The sequence below is a fragment of the Cyrtonyx montezumae genome, unplaced genomic scaffold, assembly GCF_038088225.1.
Source record: "Cyrtonyx montezumae isolate F1298 unplaced genomic scaffold, pur_monq_1.0 scaffold_0, whole genome shotgun sequence".
Taxonomy (NCBI): Eukaryota; Metazoa; Chordata; class Aves; order Galliformes; family Odontophoridae; genus Cyrtonyx; species Cyrtonyx montezumae.
The window spans coordinates 6,574,424-6,588,765 of record NW_027071824.1 but is presented as its reverse complement, the minus strand read 5'-3'; the positions used below and the strand labels follow the sequence as shown (position 1 = coordinate 6,588,765).

The 14,342-nt window shown below is 38.6% G+C and overlaps 1 long non-coding RNA gene across 1 annotated transcript; it reads right to left on the bottom strand.

Moving 5' to 3' along the window:
• Positions 1-382: 382 nt before the first annotated feature.
• On the bottom strand, positions 383-10,429 carry LOC136048502 (uncharacterized). The gene is made up of 3 exons (XR_010622186.1): positions 10,342-10,429; positions 4,107-4,291; positions 383-433 (listed from the first exon to the last, which is right to left on the bottom strand). It is a non-coding gene; the product is annotated as an uncharacterized LOC136048502 (long non-coding RNA).
• Between the last annotated feature and the right edge of the window lie 3,913 nt (positions 10,430-14,342).

Sequence of the window (14,342 nt, the reverse complement as noted above, 5' to 3'; positions counted from 1 at the left end):
TAAATTCTCCAAGCAAAATCTTCAGAAGCATCTCAGCTGTGACAAAATAGGTTTACTAACAGTGTTCAAGAGGTTAGAGCTGAAGGTAGTTAATGAAGTAAGTGTTGTCTCTAGTGCGTGATCGATTTTTCATGCAGTTTCTCATCTTCATTTACATTGGGAAGCCTGTGAAGCTGCTGAATAGCTCCCCTAGGCTGTCAACCCAAAGTCTCATTGCTCATGCCACAATTGCTTTTCCAACTCATCATCAGCAGGTCCAAATTCTGATTCACAGATGAAGATGACATTCCAAGCTGAGATGCTTGGTCTGTTTATCTCTCATCTACTTTGGTAACAGAAATTCAAACATCACTTTTTTTTTCAAAATCATCTGATGCACTTCTTGAATATCTGTAGGGGTACATATGACGACATATTAGGATAAAGTGGTCGACTACAAGGAGAAAGAAAAAAAAAGTAGAAAGTCTTTGAATAATTGCAAAAAGATAGAATCAAGTAAGCTATTTTTTCCTGAATACACCCACACTGCGTAGAAAAGAGATGTGGCTGAGGTTCTGATATATTTACATTTCTGATTTAATGTATGACCTCAGGCAAGTTACTTGTCTTTTTTTGTGCCTGTTTCAATATCTGCATTACAGAAATAATAATAATATTTTCTGCTTCATATAGTTCTTCTGAGGCTTATTTAGTGCTATCAATACTATGCTTTGCAAAATAGTGGGATTATTATAACAAATGGGACAATCTAGAATGACCATTGAAAATTACAAATTCAGAAACAGCTCTTAAAGCAGTTCTTATTTCTGGCCCATGATCTCAGCCATCTATCTGATAAAAAAAACCAACAACCTCTTCAAGAGTTATTTTATCAGCAAAAGTCAGTGCTATCAAAGCACCTGGTTTGCTCTGGCCTCTAAATGCTATTGCGAGCGCATAAAGGTGAAACAGATGCAAGATTGGAGCAACTCTCATTAACTGTGCAAGAGGGAATTAACAGTTTAGGAGAAAGTCTAATGCACTCACTGGCCCCTGTGGCTGGTTATAGCACAGCAGAGCACAGACAATTTCAAATTACACCGCCCTCTCAAGTTATTCCTTGTAGAATGACAAAATCCCGTTAGTTTTGATTACCTCTTTACTTCCTTTGGTTGAAAACAATGTTTGGGGCCATGTCCTGAACATGCAAGGTGAAAGATGGAAAGGATATCAGCATGAAAGTCTCCTACATAGAAATCCAGCAGTGGATTAGTGGACTTTCCAGGTTTCTGTAGATTCTAGAAGACCACAAATTAACAGAGGCAAATAAACACAAAGAAGATTCTGAACTCAGTGCTGGGGAAAGGAGAGGCTGATAATCCAAGGGGTTAGAACTGAGCTCTGACAAGACTTTCTGGGCTCAAACCCTGTGACTATTCAAATTAGACATGAGATCAAGTTGTGTGCCAGAAGGCTTTTCGCTGCAACCACTGGTGCAATGGTGCAGAGTTGCTCTGTGCAGGATGTTGTGCCAAGCCATGGACCTTGCCTGGGAAGTCTGGGCCTCAGTTAAATGCTGGGCAATGGGGATGCTCTGGAGTTCAGCCCTGAAATGAGGGCAAGTAAGTGACAGCCCAGTGTAACTGCAGCCGCTCCTCACTTCAGCATTGCCTTTAAGGGCATTTTGTTTTGTCGCCTCAAATTACAGTAAAATTACAGCCAGTTGGGTAAATCCAAAGGCCTCTGTTGTTCTTCAATGGCTACTGCCATTCACAGATATTTCTCACTGAGACTCACAGACAACTACGCTTATACAAAAATGTTTAAACACTATAATGTTCAACAGAAAGAGGGACATGTCTCGTTTAAAAAAAAATTGCTAATTTTTATATCCATTTACTCTTTAACCTTCCTTGCAAATCTCCTTGAAAATGATCTCTTTCTAAGCGATTCATTTGCTATGCGAAGATGCTAACACCAGGACAGTGCAAAAATAAATATCAGAAAAGAGCAAGCAAAAGGGAATGTGTCACATACTGACTACAGGGAAACAGCGCAAAACATCTAATCACAGCAGTGCCAGGAAACTTGAACCTGTCCAAAAAGATCCAGTGCTCTCAATGTTTAATTGCTGTTGATGGCTGCTGGTCAGTCATGCATGACAATGTGTGTGTCACGCTGCTTCCTGCCTATGTTCATTCCTGTCAGCCTTCACTCCAGGTGATGAGTACTACTCCTCTGACCATAGCACAGAGAGAGAAAAAAACATTAGAGCCCTCACAGACACAAAGCAACATGTACCCAAATAACCCAAGCCACAGGAACAGGGCACCAAAAATGGACAGCAAGAGCCAACTTTTATCGACCTTTCTCTCCAGCTTCATTTATGCTAAAAAAAAAAAAAAAAAAGAAGTGGCATCTGCGACCGACAGTATTCCAACTGGCAAGATTCAAGTCTCCTGTTTGCTTGATTATATGTTTGAACACATGCTTGGGGCTGTGTGGAGCAATTTGAATTACAATCGAGTAGCAATGAACATTATAATTTTTGGCGAACCCGAGCTTTAAAAACCTCCTCCTTGAGCTAATAAGAAAGAGAGAGAGTGGGAAATGTAGGAGGTATGACTTAAAAGGTCTAGAATTTGTATAACAGCTTTCCACCGTTTTCTTAAAGTGACTGTTTAATGGTTTATGTATCTGGGCCCAGATTCAGCAAAGCACTTAAGCATGCATTTAACTTTAAGTATGTGAATGATCTCATCCTTATTCAGCAAAAGCCTTAAATAAATGCTTAATTTTAAGCCTGTGCCTAGCTGCTTTGCTGTAGCAGGGCCTCATCACACACTTCTATATCCTGTTATGTCAGTAATATAATTAGGAGGAGAGCTTCTCTTTTACCTCCCCCATCGCTATCTTCACGTCAAAATAAAAATCATTAACCCACAATTGTTTAACTTCATTCTGCTTCGGGCAAAACTGAAGTCTGAGAGTCAATAAATGTCTTAAACATCCAGAACATATCTGCTCATTCACATTCCACTTCAGATCCATCTGCCGTCAAAGTCAATGGGAGTCCTGCCACCGTCTTCAGCAGGAGCCAGGTCAGGTTCTCAGTCAATACTGAGCTCTGAATCCATCAAAGCGATACATGAACTGAGTTGTGAAAGAATGGGAGAACCAACAGGGCAGGAAGGAATTGCAGCAAAAGTATGGGTGAGAATAAAGCTTTAGCTGTTTGTAAATTATTGAACTTAACTACAGTTAGGATACTTGGAGGAAGGAAATTAAGCATCATTTCTGGATCAACAGTTTGTAAGTAATTAGGACACAGAACATATGACAGCAGTTTTGATGATCTAATCATTCTGCCATCATTTTGTTACTATGTACTTCATTCTTCTTCCCAGTAAGTTGAGAATGAAGGTAGAATACAAAGCAGGGAAAAGAGGCTGCTTCACATAACATTTCAGGCTCATTCGATGATGTTCCTATTGCATTTACCACCCTTTTCCCTCTTGATATCTACACACGTGTATCTACACAGTGAGTGTCAGAAAAGCAGTTGAGTTTCTTTGATATCAACGATGAGAATCCTGTTTAAGCAGTCCTACACAGAAACACAACACTGAGAAATGCAGTTTGAGGGCTCAATCCACTTTATCATTTCTGAATCAGCTTTTGCCAGCTTTAAGATTCAGAACAACTTGACATCCTCTCACATCACTGAGGAGAGTCTATGGGCTTTAGAATTATTATTATTACTACTACTACTAAAGAGATGATATGGACTAGGAGAGTAATAGGTGTACAAGAAAGAATAACTACTTGATTGATGTTGTTTAACATATGTGCTCATTCTTTTTTATCACAGATTGAAAAACGGTTGCAAAATAACTCTATAAAGAAGTCCTGAGGCACATTCAAGTGTCATATTATCTATGTTCTGAAGCACAGTGGGAGGAAAATAAAAACATAAATAAGTAGTTCTGCAAGAACAGAACTAATGATGCTCCATTTCCTACTGCTTTGTGTCTCATAATTAATTGTGAACTACAGTCGAGGCTTTTCCCACGGGTGGGACACATATGGTCCATCTCTCACACTCTCAGAAATATAGATATACATACTGTGTGGATTCTTTATGGTTAATAATGCATGAACTCATTCTGTGCTTCTGTCGTTAGGAAGGGTTCTTGCTGGGTGTCTCTTCTTCATCATGCTCCTCTATCCGTTCATCCATCCTTCCACAAAGAAGGATATTTACTTATTTTTATTTTTAAAGTCTACAAGATTTCTGTTCTGTCACTTTTGTCTGAAATCATCAAATTGAAATCTGATAAATCTTAAAAACACACATGCATATACCCAACCTTGCAAACTATGCCATTGAATAGGTTTATGTCTTTATAAAACATGACTCCAAACTCTATAAAATGTCTATAGGCATTTCCATTTTGAAACATTTTAAAGCAAAGGGAAAATGCTATTATTGATATCTTGCCCTCTTGAGGCATCTACTGTTTTAAAAAAGTCTCCAAAACTCTTGAGAACTGCTATATAGGTAAGTCAAATGTATTCACAAAGGACTGACAAGCTCACTGTCAGTATGGGAATATATCACAGAAGCTTAGTCTATTAAGCTCAGGTTTTGAATGCATTATAGATTTTGAAGAAAAGCTGAAACCATAGTTGTATACATGGTGGCACTGAACAACTTTGTCTTACATTCATTCTTTTCCTTCTCATTCCCAGATATATTAATGATTTAAAGCATTATTCTTAGTCATCGTGATTTTTAGAAAATAGAACTGTGAAAATTGAATTACTGAAGCAGTATAAACTTAGAACCAGTTTTAAGTTCAGTTTATATAAACATATTATTTCTGTTTAAAAACGGATGCAGCAAATTGCTTGGAACTTGGCTTTGAATGAGATAGCCAAAAAAGCTCATGTAAAATTAATACGCAGCCTTTAATTTTAAATGCAACCAAAGCCCAAATGTGGAAATAAATACATTCTGTATACATACAGAATTTTCATAAATCATCCATGCTTATGCATATCCTTCCCACTTTGTAACTGTTAGCCATACACTCTATTGAACACAATGTTTTCTAAGATCCCCAGTGGCTTCAGTGCTAATCTGAATTTTGTGATATGACTTGTCAAATTTAAAATCAGAGACTTGACCACGAACATCAGAAAATATACTGCTCTGCTCAGTGTGTTGCCTTTCTTGAGTTCTGTATTTTTGCAAATATTTTGCTGTTTGCTTTTGCAAAAGTATGATGAGGCAACATGCTGAATTTATTTTTGGAAGTGTTGGAAAAAAAAAACCAAGGGAATATCTTCACATATTCCATAAATCTAACCTAAATTGGGTGTTTGATGTTATATACAGTTATAAACAGTACATCCTCCATTTTATTTATTTATTTATTTAAAGGATGAAAGCTTAATTCTCTGAAATACCAGGGGGCAAGTATAAGCTGTCCAGAGGAAAGCACAGTATGGCCAGACAAAATGATAGCTCTCTCACACTGCTCTGTCATTGCAACTAAGCCCTGACATGAAAGCCTTAAGGGTGTGGTAAAAAGGACTGCCCTCCAGTGTGCTGAAAGGAAACTTCAGCATCCTTGCTCATTCGCTTTTTGTATAAAAACTGACAGATGTGTCAAAGGTGTGATAGCTTCGTGAATAAGTAATAAGTCCTGACAAGTTGGACCTTATCATTCCCTTCTGCCTAAGGTGAGGAAGGAGCCTGGGGTAACAGTGGGGGCAACTGAAGAGCCCTGGATTGGACTTGCGGGATGGCTTGCCTTGTTCGTCTGTGCTCCTGCTGGTACAAAATGGATTCGACGACAAATCTGATCAAATTCATCCCTGGTGTAATTTCAGGGAGGTCAGTGGTGTTACACCAGGGAAAGTATTGGTCCCTTCTGTTTATTTAAGGAAGAAGACAGCAGCTTTGGAATAAAAGCAGTTGACTGAGCAGAGCAATAAGCTTCCTTACTCTCAGCAGAGCTGCATAGGTACTTTACAAAAAGAACTGCTATTATCAGAATAATGTATAAGTACTTTGTCAAAACCTGTGTTTCATCATGGCTCCGAGGGGCAGCAAGGTGCAGTTAGTGTGCTCAGCCACCATGACCCTTTGATGTCCTGCCCAACGCTGTAGGATCCAGCTGAGAAAGAAAACAAACCTCTCTTAAATGAAACCAATCCAAGATTCTTCACTTTGCAAAGGGATATCAAGGTCAGATTACAGGAGGCTTACATTTAAGTGGAAGAAATAAGGACTAATACATTTGTGTGTGAAGTGAAAAGTATGGCTTTCTGGGGGGATAGCAAAGCTTACAATGAAGATACATATGCTTGCAAAGATCACCAGCATAGTGAAGAAAGCAAAGATCTCCGTCACAATGAGAAACACGCTTGAGGTGTTTTGGAAAGTGGGAATTCAACAGAGGGGGCACCATCCAAATCGGAACACAGAAGTATTTTCACACTTCCACCAATAAAAGTTCATTATACTGTAACTACATACACACAAAAAAAATCTTTTCACAGAAAATTTTCACGAAAAGGAAATAAACCAATAAAGAAATTACAACAGCTGAGTAATGTAATTTGATTAATTCTCAAACTTGTTGAAAAAAAGGTGCTTGGGAAATGATAACACCATCTATTATACTCAATTTTTCAATATATTTTTCCACTCAGATTTGTAGTAAATCACAGGAAATTAAAAAAAAATCAAGTTAACATATCGTTATATGTGCACTTTTTGTAGGGCATATAGGCAAAGAATGAGAGAGAAGGATACAGCATAAGGCATGTGCTGTGCAATGGCAGGCAAGAGGCAATGACTTTGCAGGTGCTGGATAGAAGAAAGACACACAGCCTCAGAGACAAAGGAATACTGGGGTGTGTGGATAACAAAAAGCACAGAAGCATGAGTAAGGACGGCAGGCATGGCACAGGAGTGAAAGACATCTGTGGAAGATGTCAGGAGAAGGTCAGCAGCAAGAGCCAGGCAACAGAGTCCATTTTTCTGAATGTAGGACCGTTGGATGGAGGGGTTATGCAGAAGAAAATAAATGTGATGGGGCACAGAGATCTGGAATACCCCTCAATGAGGCCAGATGTGCCCAGATTCATGGGGTTGGGCTGGGGGTAGCAGTCAATCCTACATTACCCAGACTTGTTTGATCTACTTGGGGTCCCCCTTTCTGTATTTTTTCATTTGTTTCAGTGTTTTCTTTCCTCAATTTTTTTTTTCTCCTAAGGCCTGAAATGTGATGCTTGCTATGAACAGTGTCTTCTTTTGACATTTTCACTCCCTGATAGTGCCACAAGCTAGCCTTGAATTTTAAAGAGTGGCATGCATGCACACACTCAAGCACTCTCACTCTGAGGCTGTCATTCTCATCAAACATCTGGAAGTCTGCTTGCCAGAGTGCTGCTGCCAAATGCTACTGCATGATCCAGGCAGAATTTTGCTTCCCCTACAGGGTAAGCAAGAAGAGCTCAAGAGCAGATTTACAGCTGTTGATGTGGCAGCACAGAAGTCTCATGCAGTAGCTCAAAGCTTCTTACTTACGGTTTTAGCCCTCTGAGGAGTTTTGTTAGAGAACGGATTGGCTGTGGACATCCAAATCCTTCTTGTGGCCTGAAGAATCCTTCCTCTTCTTTTTATTTCTAACTTTTTTTTTTACTATTCTGCCCTTAATAACTCTGGCCAGATTCAGATGGATGTAATTCCTTCCAACTCGGAAGAAAGCATCAATCTTGGTACAGAAACCTTGCTATGTGAAGTACCGTAAGAAAGAAGATAGATAGAAGGAGATAGAGGAAGACAGAAGAAGGAGGATCAGACTTCAAGGCTTTTGAGTTCCTAAATCCCATCCCCTCTCTGAAAAACTCCCTGCCCTGGAAGAAACCCTATGTACTTCAGGCAGGACACATAAAACAGTAGTAACAAATACTACATTGTCTTATCTCTGGTTCTAAGAATAAGTAAGCCCTCTGTCTTGGTTCCTCTACTCTTCTCCCCACATTAAAAAATTCAGTAGGGAAATGGTGGGTTGTATGGAGGGGGCATTAAGGCTCTGGAGGGAAATAATGAAGACAGACACGTGGAAAAAGAAAAATGGACTTCATTCAGTCTAAAAAATGTTTCTATCCAGCTCCTATGAGGGGGTAGAAAAGCAGAGGAAGAGCAGTGGGAATTGAAAAGTGCCATGGCAAGATAGCAAACCACCTAGAGAGGCAGAGAAGAGCAGCAAACTTCAAGAAAAAATACCTTTCTGAGCTCACAGTGCTAGGGTCAGCATCCAGGAATCCCAGCACAAAACCAAGACACAGCTGTTACCCTTCTAGCCTAAACAGCTTAACAGAAAATTTACATCCTGGTGAAGACATTCAGCATGTTAGTGAGCAAACGTGTATCAGAAATACCTGATTTCTAAAGGATTTTCCCCCAAAAGGGCAAAGCTCACACACCAGGAGACGGGGAGACATTTGATAGCACAGCACGAAGCAGGGAGCTGACTATTCTGCCTCTATTAGGACAGCTGGAAGTTAAAGTAAGTGGGCTATTGAGAACAATGGGCTGGAGCCAATGGAAAGGCAACTTCCCAACATTTCAATTTAAAGGTCTCTCAGCTATGGAAAATTATTGCCATGGGGCTTTGTTTCAGGTCAGGGCGCTAGGGAAAGTGCATTTTGAAAGCATGACAGTCCATTTAGCAGGCATCCCTCAGCCATGCACACAGATTTCTTCAGCAAATGCTTGGCTGTATGTGCACGCACCCTTCATCTAACTTGTAGGAAAATCACTACCAGGAGGGGAGGAGTTTTCCAGTGATGTTTGTGTGGAAAAGCTCCACAGAATCATCTACTGATAGAAGAAAAAGTTCAGCAAAAGGTTCAAGCACTACATTATTTTATGGCTGGTAGGTCAGCCTTTCTAAGCACTCTGTAGAGAACCACAGAGCCTTTCATCTCAATGATGGAAAAACTGAAACAGCATACAAACAGTATTATCATAATTGCTGGAGAGCTAGAATAAAATAAAGACTTTCTTTCTCCAAATCTTTATAAACTGGTTTAGTCCTCTATTATTACTTTTCACTTTAAGAAAAGCCATGAACAAAAACAGGAAAAAAAAATAATCATAAAGAAGTCAAAAAACACAGAATAAGACAAGATCTAGTTTTGACTTAGACAGTCCCAATGTCTCTTTTAGGCAACAACACCTAAACAGAAAGAGGCCAAAAAGCCGTAACTTTTCTAAGGCCTAAGAAAAAAATGCAGCCCTGATTACAAACGCATTTGAATGGAGGTGTCATTTCTACCAACTTAAGAGAAAAGGTTCCCCTGTACTTGTGGCATGATTAATGCATTCAGAAGAGCTAAAAGTAAAACTCGAGAAAAACATGTAATGAAAGATGCAGTTGCATTTTGCTATTTTTGTCCTTATCTGCTGCTGCTAATTTGTGCCCTGATTAAAAGGATGAGGAGGGAAGGTTGAGACAGTGAGCTAATAGTTAAATGGCTGACTGAGCACTCACTCTTACCTCCATTGCCTTGCACCATCCTGCCTTTTACATCTTGCTTTGTAATATCACACACATCTGACCACGTCATGTCCTTCTTAGAGTTTCACATGTTACTCTGCGTCTAGAGATTTGGGATACTTGGCTCAGGTGTCAAAATACTATCTCCTTTTAAGCTGCAGAATGAATCTCTTTGGATGCTTGATTACCCAAGAGCAGAGAGACTTATAAGGGAATTAGTTGCCCTCAGCAGATGATCGGCTTATTCTACAAGTCTTATAATTTTATCTTGCTTGGGAAGAATAGGATTTAGGGGAAGCCTGAGTCATTCTAATAGAACACATAATTGTGCCTGTTTTATAATTGTGAGAGTAGGCTTGTTATAGTCATTTGCTATCTCAGTTGGCAGGAACACTGTTTAAAAAGGAGTTTGAAGACTACCTGAGGCAGCTTAGGCTTTTGAGCACAAAAGAACAGCAGTTTCTAGGTATTGAAGAATTAATGGTTTATTTCCCAGACTTTTTCCCTCCTATCAAACGTGTCCTTTTGTTGTGTGTGAATGTAGCATGTGTGAAGTGCAGTTTTCCCAGGAAGGGAAGCAATAAGGGAAACAATAATACAGGTATACTGTTAATAAAACGGACAGCAGCCAGGGATGTAAAAGAAAGTTTGGTCAAGCATAATAAATCACATCTGCAAATATGTGAAACAAAAGTGTTATTTACGTCACTAAATAGGTATTTACAGAACAAATACATTAGGGTGGGACAGGCTTGAAATGAAATGGATGTGCAGAACTCACCTTTTAGATATTCCTTATTGTCAGACCCAGTGGATGCTGAGACACGAGTTACATATTAGAACAATCTTTAATTGTTTGCATGACAGCCTCCTCTGTTGTTTCTCTGTGACCTGAAGAACATAAATGTCTTATGTAAAAGAGTCCTTATGTAAAAGATTTCACACTACATACAGATAACAGTAATTTAGATCTATTGCATCTTCTATGGATGGCTATCTTCTACCTTTTCTTCAGGGATACTCTCACATAACCATAAAATGACAGATGTGCTAAAATTTAACCTGTGTCAGGGTTGGGGTACATGTACACAACTTGCAGGTTAGAGTCTTCTGATCCTTTTCTTTTACATTTTTTTTCCCCTACAACAACATTTTAAGAGGACTTCACCATTTGTTACCTGTACTTTTTTTCTGGTCTAGCCAGCCTTGTTATTTTTATGTCTCCATGTGCTAAGGTGGTGACAGCTGATTAGGTTTTTATTGTATTTGCTTTTCTACTGTTGCACACCCTTCACCAACTTTGACAGAAGTGAGACATCAAATAAAAAAGATTAAAATAGTAACAAAAAGAAGGAAATGATTGAATGCAACAAGATCTTACTTTTAATCAGCTTTGTTCTATTTTCAGCTCACCCTACAGTTTTTGATATGCAAAAGAAGTGTCCTTCATATTGATTTAATGAAAATGGTCATTTTGCTGAGGGTGTGCGTATGTATCATCCATTCAAGATTTGAATATGCCTATCTGAGTTTTCTGAGCTCAGTATGCCCTCTGGTTTGTTTCCCAGTGTGCTTAAAATTAGAGCAACTGCATTTAGGTTTTTTTTTTTTTTTGCCAACTCAAACGTTATTCAATTCTTCTCATAGCCAAGTGATATGTTTCAGCTTTAAGTTGCTTCTCTGAGCATATTTAATTTTCCTCTCTCTTCTCCCTGTACCGACACCTGTTCATCCAATACATCATATAAACCAGCCTGCTTTGAACCTCCCCAGCTGTCAGTCACAATACTATCAGAGGCAGTGATCTGGGGGCTTGGAGCAGCAGAGACAATACATGCCTGGGTCACTAGTAATTAAGCAATGTCAGTGGTTGAGAGGAGAAAACTCAGTTCAAGCCAAACTGAAGCATTTAGATATTTTACTGCTGCATCCTTTTGGTCTTCTCTCAGCTTATAAATATTAATTTAAAGACTACCAACAAGGACAGTAAACGGATTTAGGCATAAAACTTCCTGTCAGGAGTGATTTGTGCCCAATAAAAGGAGAGCTGGATGGAGAAAGCCTGCTTCACTAAGTTTATGATAGACAGTGAAAGAGTGCCATCAAAATAAAAAGGCTTTCACTATGTAGACTGCTATATGGGGGGGGAGGGTGTCTTTGTTCCTAACGAGCATCATACTGGTACTGTATCGTTTTCTTCCATAAGCACATTTTAATCAACGAGGGGAAGTTCTGGAGTAGAACCATCACTGGTTAGTAGGCTTTGCACAGTCACCATCACAGAAAGGGAGCTTCTACATCTGTGACCCCCGTACCAAACATCGCTAACAAAGGTTCATGTCTTTTTTTTTTTTTAATGCCCAACTTGAAAGTAGAAAATAATTCAGTAGGCTCTATACGGCCTGTAAGAGCGTTCCTTTAAAATCTGAAGCAATAATGACCTTCTTCTGCTCTCCTTTCTGTGAACAGGCAGTATATCTTTGTTCTGACTTATAACTATTTCATTCTTAGATAGAAAATAGCATAAATTTTGTTTCTCTTCTTCATTCCCCTGGAAAGCTCAGTTTGTATTTCTTTAACTGTTAAATGCTATTGTTGATGACCAGAATGATCACAAATATCTGAATACCAGAAAATATAAGCTAAACTTAAAATTTTAAATTAATTCAACTGAACATGTTATCCATAACTAATTGAGCCTAGACATAGCAGGTGATGTGTTCACAAGCCAGAATTAGTACTTGCAGTACAAGCCCTGTCTCCAAAGCTGGATCCACTGTTGGACACACACGTCACCTCTGAGAGCCGTGCACCATGTTCAGCCACTTTATTAATCTCCCATGCTCCATTCACTGCTAACACTGCATTGTTAGTTTTTACACAGGGCAGCAGCCCTATCTTTCTAGCTTGCCTTGCTTATCTCAGGTTTTCATGTTTTAGGAAGGTCAATTAAAACATTAACTTCTCCATGAATTCGTAGAACTCTAGTGGGCTGAATAAGTCATGATGATTACTTCCTCGTCTTAAGACTGAGGGCAGAAGAGGTGCACAAAATGGATGGCAACATTCTGGGTAAAAGGCTTTTCATGGAGGGCTTTAGTCCAGAGCTGGTGATATTTTCTGCTGGGCAGTTGATGGCTGTGACTTGATCCATAAAGGATCACTGGGGAGAAAGCATTGCTTGTGAAAGGCTTACAGCTGGAGGGCAGTGGGAGGAAAGAAAAGGAAACATACAAGTGGGGAAATACCCTCCTGAAGTAATGCTGAAAGACAGAGCTATGCTTTGCCAGAGGAATTAACGTGAAACAGAGGCCCTTAGAGACGATCATTCTGAAAAGAAATGAAAAATACATAAAACTTTGTTTAATTTATGGAATTTATAGGCTGCTGACCAGTAAGTATAAAGTTCTGTTCCCTTGGTCCTCACTATCACTCATGTATTACTTGTCAGTAAATGTGGTGCACTCAGAACATAACAGCTACGGTAATATTTCTGTTCCCACTGCAGCTTTACTACACCCATGAAACTCTGTAATCTTTAAATTCCCTCACTGTTAACATCTGCTGAAACATTATTGGTCCCAGCATAGCCAAGCTGCTCTGAAATTACATTTAGTAGAATAGTTAATGCTAACAGTATAATTCTAGAAGCAACCATGTTTTAAAAAGGCTTTAGGACAGGCACAGTTGCTGTGTTTCCTTTTGCTTTTACACACTCCTCATTTTTCTGCTTTTTTTTTTTTTGCCATTATTTAATGTATAGGCCAGAATTAATGTTTAATAAACCATTTCATCTTCTTTTTAGAATAAAAGATCATGATTTTGTTTGTTGGTCAAAACAAATTTATCAAAACTACTTTTTTTTTTTTTGTCCTAAAAATGATACAATTACAACATTAAATTTTAAGAATTGAAGAGGTTGAAGTTGGAGATTAATCCAGCTGCAATAAAAATAATAGCTTCTATCACCCTTTTAGGATGCTTTCCATGGATTAAATTTGAATGACCTCACGTATTAGCTAAAGAAACAGTCTGCTGCATGCAGCAATTATCAATGAAGATTCCTCAGTGCATCCATTTGTAGCACATAAGGAGTTCACATGTTCAGAGTTTTGCTTTTCTACGGAAATGTTGGACAGAGCACATTTAACTTAATCACTGAGTGCTCTTCTCATACAAGTATTATTCCAAAAACTAAAATGCAAATAGAAAACACCTTCAATCCTTCTATTTTCTTTTCTCAGTGCAAGATAATGTAAAACATATTATAACTTATGTATGGGTGTGCAATGCTACATGAAGATTCATTCATAGATATAACAACTACTTAGGGAAATAAAGAGGAATGTATATGTATTTTTTCTAAATAAACTATGTTGAAAAATTTCACTCCAGTGAAAGAAAAAGACACATTCATTCAGCAGGCATCTTGTCAGCTTGCTAACTTGAGGCTTTCTCTCAAAAACCTAATGCAAAATACGATCTTCTGGAATAGAAAAATTACTTCTTATTAAATATTTATGTCACTATTAGATAATGTGACAGTTTTTTATTTAGAGTACAAGCATAAATCTAAAAACAATTGTAATTTAAAAAAATCATCAAGAATCTCTGTTGAAAAAATAATGAACTGCGTAGTTTGGAACTTTGAAGAACAATTATTGCATTACCTATCCTTGCACAAGGGTAAGCAGGCTGCTAAGCACGTTAAATTTAACCGGCTTCTGACTCATGAACAGCAGTAAATGACATCTGTGCCAGATGGCAGTCAGCGTTCGTATG